This window comes from Pieris rapae, chromosome 15 (assembly GCF_905147795.1).
Source record: "Pieris rapae chromosome 15, ilPieRapa1.1, whole genome shotgun sequence".
NCBI classification, from domain to species: Eukaryota; Metazoa; Arthropoda; class Insecta; order Lepidoptera; family Pieridae; genus Pieris; species Pieris rapae.
This window is the reverse complement of record NC_059523.1, coordinates 6,331,104-6,343,659: the sequence shown is the minus strand read 5'-3', so window position 1 is coordinate 6,343,659 and position 12,556 is coordinate 6,331,104. Positions and strand designations below refer to the sequence as shown.

Sequence of the window (12,556 nt, the reverse complement as noted above, 5' to 3'; positions counted from 1 at the left end):
TCACCTAAGATTAACTAGCGTTCTAAAATTATATGGGCAGGTCTTAATTCGTTGGCGTCAGTCTAGGCTCTAGACACGTGCGCATTGCCTAACATTATCACAATTACATAGACAAGATACTGAATTAAACAGGCATTAATAATAACAAAAAGGTTTATTGGGAAATAGTTGAAACTGCCAGCAATAACCTTAATTTTACAAAATAAGAGCTGTGTTGTTTTGACTTTTGTCTATCTTATGTTTGAAGTTATCTCAATTGACTTTCATTAATAAATTTTTGTCTATAATCCAAATTCGCTTTACCGTGAATATGAACTTTGTAAATATTGCATTTTTTAGTTGCTTGTCGTTTAAAAAAAATCAAACACACAACGACACGCAATACTCGTCGAGCGAGTTTGCTTATCTTACCGAAGCCGCGTACAAATTATTTGAAGAAATCTATTAGGTATGAGGGTGTGCAATTATTTAACCAATTACCATCTCAAATTCGCAATATTGGAGTGTTTGACAAATTCAAAAAGGCATTAAAGATGCATGTTAGAATGAACATAGCTGACTAAAATTGTTACGGCTAATGGCGACGTGTATCTCGCTCGTATATAATATATACATATTAATATTAAGTTTCTCATGTAAATAAAATATTTCTGTTTTGTAATGAGAAATAAAGTTCTTTAAACATTAAATATAATTTGTTGGCATGTTATAGTTGTAGAGTATAACATGCCAACAAATTACTTATAAATATTATCACTTCAGTTCCTTTAAATACCTACAGAAAAGTTATTTTAACAGGAAGAAAATATTTTAAAAAAATCAGTAGCGCTACAACCATTTAGGTCTTGACCTCAGATATAGTATCTGTTTCATGATCGTTTGTCAGTCTAATAGGCAAATAGGTGCCTGTGCCTGACACACACGTTGACTTATCAGTCTTAAGCCAGTCGGTTTCTTCACGATGTTTTCCTTCACTATTCGAGCTACTGTTAAATGTGCATATAAATAGAAAGTCCATTGGTGCAGAGCCGGGATCGAACCTAAGGGACGCGTCGCACGTTGAAGCCACTCGGCCAATACTGTTCATTGGACTGGTGCAAGAAATTATTTAGTGAATTAAAAATTGAAACTCATTGGTGGACTTAATTATAATATAAAATATTTATAAAATGATAACAAAATACATTTTAAATAATAAACAAAGGTTAACGATAGTCTTACGAAAAAAATACAATAATCAAAAGCTTTCACATATGCAGATATAATTCTGTAACAAATTTAAATTTAGAACAGTATAAAAAATTGTTATCAATTAATATCCATGTCAATTGTCACGTAGAGAAAGTGTTAATTAAATTTGAGCTGTCATCATTCATTTATGAGTGAAATAAACATCTGTGCTCGCGCATTATCTAAGCGAACAATAGCTCGCATGCGTAATGCCTTATCTGATCTACCATACCTTCTAATGAGGAGCGCCGGTCTGATTCTACGTGCTAATTGAAGACAAAAACGGGAACTATGCCCTCTAATTGGACATAATTGAATTTCTCTTGAAACATTTCATTGCTCTTAAATGTTTGCTTATGTTAGGAGCTTTTATCAAATTTGTTTTCACAATTTTATTTCAATACAGTATTTCAACACATTGCGAGGTTTAGTTTATGATTTATATGTTAAATATTATTATTAATATCTGTTTAAATTATAAAAATAACCTCAAGCTAAATTTAGATTGATAACATGGTATAATTAACTAGTGACCCGCCCCAGCTTCGCACGGGTGCAATGCTGATGAAAAGCAGGTTTTTATTATGTATTGTTATTTCCGTCGCTGGAAAGCTCCGATAATATACGCGACATATACCATCACGGACTTTTCTGTAGACCTTTTCAATGTGTACAATACTTAGTACATTATTTTGATAAAACTCGTAGCGTTCAGCCTGCGTTTGCAATGTAGGCGGAAAGAATGTAATTATTTACGACATCGCATTAGAAACCTCAAAAATAACAGTACTTTTGCACTATTTAATGGATGTTATTATACATATAAACATTCCCCTTGAATCACTCTATCTATTAAAAAAATCGCATCAAAATCCGTTGCGTAGTTTCAAAGATTTAAGCATACAAAGGGACAGAGAAAGCGACTTTGTTTTAAACTATGTAGTGATAACTCATCAACTCAATTTTTTTTCATTTCATCCCAGCGTTAAGATAAAGTTGACAATTAAAAAAAAATCATGAAAAGTTTTTATGACTATAATTTATTATTTCAAATACTTAATACTTTCTAGTTACAATGTACAAAAAACTAATTCTATTTTCAGGTACAAATATATCGTGCAACGCTTCTCGAATGATGCGGAGCAAACAGAGGTGGTGGAATAGTGTTTATTTTGATAATCTACAACCTACAGGTAAGATTTAATAGCTATATATTACATAGGAATGTATTAAGAACTTAAATAAATATAAATATATGTATTAATATAAATGAATAAATCCTTAAATAAATTCTTCTTCTTTAAGTTTCTTGATCGCTATACATCTATCTAATGCACGTACTATTTGCGATTAACCTAGCAGAAGATACGTTCGTATTCTATTTTAATATAAAATATTTATTTAGTGTATTACTACATTGACGAATACTGTGTAAATGAATAATGCTTGTATTAAAGTGACGCTAAAGTGTCGACAGTTTCCAGTATTACACTTGGGTTTTAACACCTACGATTTTGACATTCTTGGCGCCTTAAGCAAAAAAAAACCTGCATATATTCGTATGTCATTTTAAAAATTTAAGAAGAACACTTGGTATTGGTCTTAAATTTTTGTATTTGTACTTTGTGTTTGTGGCATGCTGCTATTCTATGTTATTTTTCTTTTAGAGCGAGTGTTAATATGCATACATTGAAACAAAATTAAATTGTAAATCATGCCACTGATTATACATTTTATTTTCTTTTGTAAATAAGGAATCACACAAAAGGGCACTCCAAAATACTCCTAAAAGGTATCTATTGTATTTATAAAAATATTACTTAATAAAAATTTAGAGGATCAAAACGACACATATTTACTTAATTCGTGTTACCTTCGTGTTATTAGACCCCAACGTCACTTAGAACCATGAAAAACAATTTTGCATGCATTTCTCTCGTTGTCATATCACACCTACTCGTATAATTCCACGATTTAAACGTCCCAACGAAATATATCTTGTCTTAAAGCGATAAATAACAAACAAATTACATTGTTCTACGAACGTGTGACATTTGCGTTTGAGAAATGAATCGTTATTCGTTAGGATGTAGGAAGAGAATATGTTGATAAAATGAGTTCACGAGTTCAGTTTCGCCCCGTAAAGACAAATGCCTGACAATGAAATGGCATTGTTAAAGCGCTTTCTAGGAGGGTCTTTGTGCCAGACGTTTGTTATGAATTCTTAGAATTGAATTGAATATAATAGATAAACACTGATTTAATATTAATTTTTGATAGTTAAGGTATATCGTACTACACTTATAGTTATCTATAACTACTATAATAGTACCTGAATGACTGATGATAAATATGAATAATATAGAATAGCTCTAGTGTTGTTGTGTCGTTAAAGCAATAAAAAAAAATAGTATTATTATTCGCCGATAGATGTCATATGGATTAGTCACTTTTCAGATTAAGATTTATCGCCCGTAAGCCCCCTTATACTAAATTTCATGAAAATCGTTGGAGCCGATTCCGAGATTCCAATTATATATGTAAATTAATTATATATATATACAAGAATTGCTCGTTTAAAGATATAAGATGATTAAATAATCGAATGCTTTTGTAATTATAAAACCTCTCTATTAAATGAAATAGTGTATTGTACTTGCTCTTTTATTCGAGCCGATCTTCTACGAAATAGGTAATAAAATTTCGGTTTGCGGACCTCTAGAAGCGAACAAAGAGTTATTGGTTGGTTGCGTGAGTGTTATATAAAAGTTTTCTTCAGAGTAACGAAGGCTCTAAAAGGCTTGATATTTCACAGCACTCATTAGACAGTTTACGAGTTAGAATGTAATGTGCAACATTCCTTCTACTGTAATACATGATAGCTGGTAAGTAGTAGCTTGTTTTGTTGTTACAAAATAAACGTGACTTTTACTTAGAGATTTTACGAATTAAAAAAGGGGTTATCCGTTTGACTTGAGTATCTTGCCCACTCTACGCTTTTGACTTGCGAACTGGTAGTATGTAAATTTACAATTAATTTAATTTTTTTGACGTTCATAAGTGTACTTGCTTATCTAGATGAATAAAGATATTTTGTTTGTTGGTTTGTTTGACCTGTGTGAATGTGATGATTTTGGAATAAGGTAATATATAAGTAGTGATTATGATATTTAGGCTTCAAGCAGGTTTTTTTATACACGTGTCTTTACTACATCGTCGAGCATTACGATCTAGAATAACTTAAGGCTATTAAGTAATTTAAGTCTAACCTAATTTATTAATAACGATTTTTAAAAGTCTTCAAGTTGGTGTCAAAAATTTCGAAAGTCCATATGTGTGTTTACATATTTGGCGAAAAGTAAATCATTAAAGACACTTGTTCCTGAGTTCATGATTTCGAATCACGATGTTGCAACAATTGTTCTTTTAATTACATTGTAGAAATTATAATTTTTGAAGTGAAACTTCTTTAGGCGCATGCGGGTAAAATTTGTAAGGATATAATGTCACGAAGATGTGCAGCGTTTTTGACGAAGAAAAGGGAGAGAGCGATTGAGAAAGAGTCAGAGTAAGAAAAATTACACGCTATTATTTGATCTATTCATTTAGTAACAGTAAGCGCAGATTTTTTTACTATTTATACTGCACGTATACTGTGTGTAAATATTGAGAATATAGATTTACACATATATGGACTGATCATGTACTGGTACATGTCACTACATAAGTCAGAAGTTCGTTCAAGTGAAACTTCTGACATGTGTACTTCGTACGCACGCAAATATTTGCTTACAAAATGTATAATAATGAAATTCATTAATCTATACTCATTGATTCCTTGTAACGGTATTATATCCCATTATACTCAACAACAAAATATGTAGTGTATAAATAAACAAGACGATCTAAAATGAAAACGTTTATTCTCTAAGCTTCACTTTAGTGACACTCAGCTTAATTCGCAACACATTCAAAACGTAATTACATTTGACATTTCGTAATGAACATAAAGGATTTGTGTTTGACATAATTTTAGTATATTTGCGTTTAAACATTAAGCGCAGATACAACTCAGCATATGTTGCTTTAGTATCAGTCTGTGACTGACATATATGTATAATACTAGATTAGTAGAGGCAGATAAACTAATTCTCTTATTATCAACATTTTCTATAAGTTATTATACATGTTGAAACTTGAAGTTTTGAATTTTTGGAGGTTAATTAAAAAGTTTATGAAATTATTTCTTAACACTTGAAGTACTCATAATTGTCAATAAAATTATTACTAATAGTAGACTAAATATTTTATATCTAAACGACGATGTAGCCATACAATTAGTGATTTAAGGAAACTTAGAACAATATAGAAGAGACATTCTAAGTGAATTTTCTTTTGCAAACTAGCGAACTGTGGAATCGACTACCGGAGATACGAGATACTCCAATAATTCAAAATTCGAGCGTACTCCTCTCATAAAGGCCGGCAACGCACCCACTAAAAATGGGTGTCTATGGTCTGCGATGACTGCCTTTTTGGGTGTCCCGCAGGCTCGTTTGCCCCCCTATATTATATAAAAAAAGAATTTAAATGTCATAAGTAACAATTAACTCAGCTGGGTGGTCCAGTCGTTTTTCGACACAAACCCTGGGGTCATGCCTTCAAGTCGCGTCGTGCAACACTAGATTTTTCTATGCACTTAAGACTTGCTCGTACGATGAAGGCTTAGGGTTATTAAAAGGTCATGTAACGATAACCAACACATTTAATTATTCTAAAACGTGTATAAGTAAAATTCTAGGAAAGCGCACATCACCTGTTTTAATGTCTGTTATATTACATTTAAAGCATTTAAGTTGTGTTCGTAGAATTTATTAGGCATTTAACTAAATGGTTGAGTGGACTAATAATTACTTGAGAGAGAAAAATTTTACTCGAGTTAAACAATGTTTATTTTATTTTCCTGTAGGTTTCTTAACTACATGTTCACATAGCAGCGGTTTTGTCTAATTATTTAAATAATAATCCTCCTTGAATTTTTATTATTATTAGTACTGCAAACGAGCTCATAGGAGACAATGTAAACACATTATTTTCAATGTAACAACGTGAAAACTATTTGAACTCTATAAGTTACATTTTTAACACTGTAAGTCATATTTTAAGCATTGATCTTATTCTATCATATTAAATGTATGTAATATAGTTTGAACGTCTAAAATTGGAAGATGACTATCACATCTTAGGAATACACAATATTTGCCTTTCATTGATGTATTTTGTAGTTGCAACCTCAAACAATTATTCACCGAGGATCAAACTTAAGGTATAGTTAATGACTAACATATGTCTAATATCAATTCAGTACGCAAATGCATAACATAATTTGTGTCTAGCATATTTGTTATCCCATATTGGGCACACCGTGTGCAGATAACATTTATTGCACAATATTTATAGAACACGACTAATCTATGATAACAATTGTATATCGTAATTGGCCGTTGGTCTGTGGGCACATATTATATTCACATTAGGCAGTAGATCAAACATGTTGCCTCGATATATTGATTTAAATCATACTTATAATTATGATATATCGTCGGTCAGATAAAAACGCTATGAATTTAAATTTTCGCTAATAATTTATGTATGTATGCAGTATGTATTAGTCACAATCTATTATATAGAAATTCATTCTTTAAAAAAAACACAATCAATGATAATATTGTTTTTGGTAAACGATAAATATCTTGCTAATCGAAACAGCAAAAAAGGACTTGTAATCGTAAATTAAATTAAAATTCAAGTAAACTTACTTATTTCGTTAGCCATTAAACATTATTCTTATATTCTATCTATAAAAACAAGTGGTTTATTTAACCGTTACGTTGCTATCAGTCTCCGTTAACTGCAATAAACCAATGTAATATTACAAAGAAGCTGTATCACGACAAGTAATTTTAAATATCGATTAACAATCAAATATGCTATTATGCTCTTACTCAAATAAAATTAGGAGCATAAGTTAGGGACCTTCAAGAGAAGACGAAGAAGAAGAAGCGTACCAATTCTTAAATGGCCGGCAACGGCTCTGGCATTGGGTGTCCATGGGCGGTATCACTTAAAATGAGGTGATCCTTCTGCCCCTTTTCTATAAAAAAAAACTTAAAAATATTAAGTATATTAGGTTCATATTTCAAATGAAGGTTACATTAATATTTTTATATCGTTCTACAACATCCTTTTTTGACAGCAGAGGACAGACACTAATTAAGGAAATAAAAGTAAAAAATATAATAAAATAAAATATAAGACTTTGCTTTTAAATCGTTTTAAAGATTTTTGTATCGTTTGAAAATTTGTCCCGCTCATAATTGCCTAAATCAGCTTCACAATTATTTCTCCCCATAGGCTTTAATTTACAGATATATTTTCTACGCAAAACGTATATTTGAAATATATAATAGCTATTTTTATCTACAAATATGTTAAAATTATGCAAATTAAAAGGCCGTACTCAGTCTGTCCATTAACTAACCAAATGATAAATAATGACCCTTAGTTGGTCCGAACAAAGGTACTTAAAAGGCGAAGCATGAAATGCTAAATCGTTAAACTGGCCTAACGGAAATAATGTTGCGCACTTTATTTACGTCAAAAATACTTGAGAGGAATATAAAAGGAATTTTTAATTATAAACACATTTGAACCATTATCTGAGAAGTCTAGATTATATCAATTAAACTTTGAATTATTACTAACCTCGTTTAATGAAGTACTTTTAAAGTTATCAAATACGTGGAATTCCATACACTTTAGTCGATTGAAATTATAATGTACTAGCTGACCCGGCAAACGTTGTTTTGCCATGTATGTGTATCTAGGAAATATATTTTGATTCTACTACAATTATAATATTAGATTGCAATCTTGTAACCTTATTGCGGATCTGTGGATTAATTAAAAAAATAAAAATCGGGATGTAAAAATAGGGGTTGATCTTAGAAGAGTGAAAATTGAGAGGGACATGATTTTTTTATTGTCATCACAAGTAAACATATTTTTTTTGCCATAAAATTAAAGTTTGATATATGAGAATCGGGAAAGCTGTTTTGGAGGAGTTTAACCACAATAACCGAGACACGAGAATTTTATATATAAGATAAAACTAATGACGCGAAGAATATCATTTACTCAATACAAGACAATATTTTGTACGCATCTATTAAACCAGGTACAAAACCAATGCTCGGTAAAACAAATATGTGGCTATATTAAAATTACATATTTAACTTTTGATGTGGCTGATAACATACCTCCTAGACTATAATTGTACAGTGACTTTTCACTTTCTACGATAAAGATGGGAAACGACGCAGCAGATGCTATCTACTTCCATCGAGTTCCATGATATTTAAAAATGCAAATTATATCTGACCTTTATTTATCGATAAATCGTCTAGCTACCTCAATTACGTCCGCGATAATAAATGACTGTCTTCATAGTAGCTATTTGAAGATTTCAAAAATAAAAAGGATACCCTCGCGCAGGCAATTAACGTTGCGAGTTAACCAATAAATCGAGTGAGACGTGATTCGCAGTTGACGGCAGGTTTTAAGACCACTTAAAGGGGACCTTAGCATACGTTAAGTGTCTTGAATTCATTTGAGAGATACTGGATAAACACGGGACACCTGCAAATATACTTGGGGTTACAAATGTTTGTGTTTGGGAGTTTGGATATAGTTTCTAAAAAACAATGGCACTGGATATATTCATAAACTTAAGTGTTTTTTGGATATATTGAGAAGTTAATTAAATTGCTTGTTGTAGGAGAATAGCGAAAGCTTTCAAGAAAACAAAGCATTCCATACGTCATAGAAGTTAATATTCTTAGTATAAAATTAAGTAAAAAAAAGAGTGTGTGTACTTATGTACACGCGTTAGAAATTATACTTCTTTGCCGTATCGAAAAAAATAACTAAAATGCAGTAGTGATTAAGGATAAATAATAAAATTATTCACAAATATTTGATTAGTAAATACTATCACCGTCGTATATGAAATTGATTTAAAAACACCAAAATAATGTTTATTTATTCACACTGTTTAATTGTACTGTTACGAAACACGAGTTCTAAATTTAAAATTACTAGAATATTCAACTTGAACATAGTTCGATTTTCATGCTACCTAGACCTAACTTCATTCTGTTAATTTTGTGTCACGGTGCGCGCGCATCGTAAAGTTTCACTCTTATCAATTTTTCATAACGCGCCTAAGTATAAATTCAAAAATGTCATAAAAGTCTGAATAAAATTATTATAAACACTAAAGTGCTAGTTGCGAATAACATGCCTAGCACTTTCTTTGGGCGTTTGTCGTTTCAACCTATCTTGGATCGTGACTGACTCTACGTGTGTCAATACGTGCTTACTGCCGTAATTAATCGTACAATCTTAACAGACATTATTAACTGTGGTTTAGTATTATGTGTCGTTAACATTGTTATACTTGTAGTTTTTGTGAGCACAGGCTTTAAAACACAGTTGAATGATATTGAGGGAAACAAAATTTTATATACATTATATTTGCGATTATAACCATCGCAGTGGAAATGCAACTCATTGAATCAGTCTGCACTAACTGTCTAAAATATTCAGCAGCAATCCATAAAAATATTATAAAAAGTTATTGTTTGTGTGTGTGTGTGTGTGTGTGTGTGTGAGTGTTTCTTTTATCTTAAAAGAAATAATTTGGAGAATTTACGATTTTAGTTAAGTTCCTTTATAAAACTATAAATTGTCGTGAGCCCTAAAAAACTTTAACGTTACCGACAAAGTACTGAAATCCAATTAGTTGTGTTAGTACAGTACTTGTTTTTGTGAAAATCCCGACACAATTAAATATAAAACCTTTTTCCCGGTTCTCCCTCATTACTCACTGGTTACGCAAGTTCGTCAGCGCAGCATGAGCCGCCTAAAATGTCCTTCCGTATAACTGGTTGGAATACCGACTAGGGTTGCCAGTAAAAATTATATTATCGAGTTCACATTTTTTCCAAAACCACTTCCGACCACCTGAAATTAAAAACCATTTATTAACACACAAATTTACAAAACTAAAGCAAACAACAATGTTCATAAATAAGACATTACAAACATTAAAAAAGATAATAAATAGAAGGCAAACGGGCAGGAAACGGCTGAACGGCAAACGGCCTGATATGAAGTGATACCGCCGCCCATGGACAGTAATATTGCCAAAATAAAAGCGACTTAGCCTTTTAATCCTCTGTATGTTTTTAATGAGTTATAACAACCAAGAATTTTAAAGGTGTGTATTACGTTGTAAAAAATTGAGATTCACATATATTGTGGAATTGCCACCCCTATAAGACCCACTCAACTAGTTCCATTATACAACGTATAGGTTAATAGGGTATCAATATTATAACGCCTCTAGCGGACCGACTATCAGATTGGTCTCAGATACCGCATAATGACTATTTTAGGGATATTATTGTTTGTTCAGCTTATCGTGATATTGGGAATTGATTGAGAATTAAATTTTATATTTAGTTTGTTGAAACGAATAGATTTGGAACATATTCTTATTCGATACGATATTCTTATCGTGTTTTTGTAATTAATAGCTTATTGGTTTTGTTTTATATTTAATGACAGCTTAAAAGATGTTGTAGATAGGTATGACGTGTTCTTCGTCTTCTATAAATCAGGAATATTTTACGACAGTAAGTTCCATGTCTGTTGCTAAAGTGTGGACTAAACTGCCATGTTTGAAACCATGGCAAAATATTTTACTTTTTCATACAAAAAATAGTGTATAAAACTTATCTACTTGACTAATAAATGGTCGAATAAATGTTCAGATATATTTTAATAAATTTATGCAAACGAACATGTTTCGAGAAATACATCTTGTCATTATAATGTAAACAGAAAAAAGTTCATCCAGGTTCTACCAAGTTTCTCTTTTTCTTTTTTTTTCAAATTGTAACGTTAGCATATAAGTGTTCTCATGTAAGTGACTAATGTCTATTATGAGAATAAATGTCTTTAAACCTAACAAAAATACGTCACTTAATTAAAATACAACATTTAATTAGATCGTATTTAAAGGGCTTAATGCGTCAGAATTTGATAAATGAGTTTACAATCACCTAAAAAAATTAACGCGAATCGGGTGTTTCATTCAGGCGTGTGTTATAATATAAAAAAGCTTGTGTTATAACAGAAACGAGACAGCAATCTTGACTTATCTTCACATTTGTATTCAGCTATGCGCGATGTCAAACCTGGGCTTAGTCGACGTCAACTGATAGAAATCGACGGCTTAAGACAAAGTTGCGAATCTGGCGCCATAAAACGAACAATCGTGTAATTAAAACTTCAAATAATATTTAATGTTGTTATGTTTAAACAACACAAAAAACCTTTAAAATTCTTCACTACGCTAAATAAATAAATTTAGTTATTTGCTTAAAATTAAAAATTTCTTACAAGTAGATATACGCTCTCAAATTGATGTTAAAATGTTTAAATGTAAAATTAATGCATTATATATTTATTTGACTTCACAATTAAAAATGTTTTCTCTGTAATCATACCATAAACAATAGAAAACAGACTTGATGAAATCCAAGAACGGCGTTTCTTAATACGATGACTCGGCGTACCACAGACTTCAATCGTCTAACTATAACTTCTCAGAACCTCAAGGTTAAAGCGATATAGCTGGATGTCAATCTTACTTTTTGCAGTTTCTATATCGTTCTGGTCTTTAGGCTTTAACATAGAAAAAATACACGATTAATCAATTATCTTTTTTTTATGTATCATTTCATATTTTAATTAAGTATCAATTAATCGAAACGCATAAACACGATTATTTTAAGCGCTAAAGCCAAATAATCTTACGCGTTTATTATAATAGACAGTCAACACCAAAACAAATGAGTGGCGCTTAGAATACTTTGTCAACATATTCCTAAAATGTAAGGCAATTTGTTATTGTATTGTGTACCCACGTAAGATAGCGATACACCCACACATTACTATATTAGTGGTATTAGTGAAAGTTAAGATTGACGGTCCGTTGTCTTCGTCAGAACGTTACATAACTGCATATAACTATTGAGATAAGCTGAATAACACAACCATTTATTTTTAAGAAAGGATTTTAATAGTTGTCTAGAGATCTATAACTGTTGCGTATATCCAAAATACGTATCGTTTCCAGTACAAATCGTAACTTTATGTGTGTAACAAGAGCTAATTTGTTAGCATTTCTTATTCATAG

The 12,556-nt window shown here is 31.1% G+C and overlaps 1 protein-coding gene across 2 annotated transcripts in view; it reads left to right on the top strand.

The window, feature by feature from the left end:
- LOC110996769 (cadherin-86C) overlaps positions 1 to 12,556 on the top strand; it is a 107,039-nt gene that overhangs the window by 31,083 nt on the left and 63,400 nt on the right. For both annotated transcript variants that reach the window (XM_022264596.2, XM_022264595.2), the window contains exon 2: positions 2,334 to 2,423. The gene's annotated coding sequence lies outside the window, so the exon portion shown is untranslated. The remainder of the gene's footprint in view (positions 1 to 2,333; positions 2,424 to 12,556) is intronic.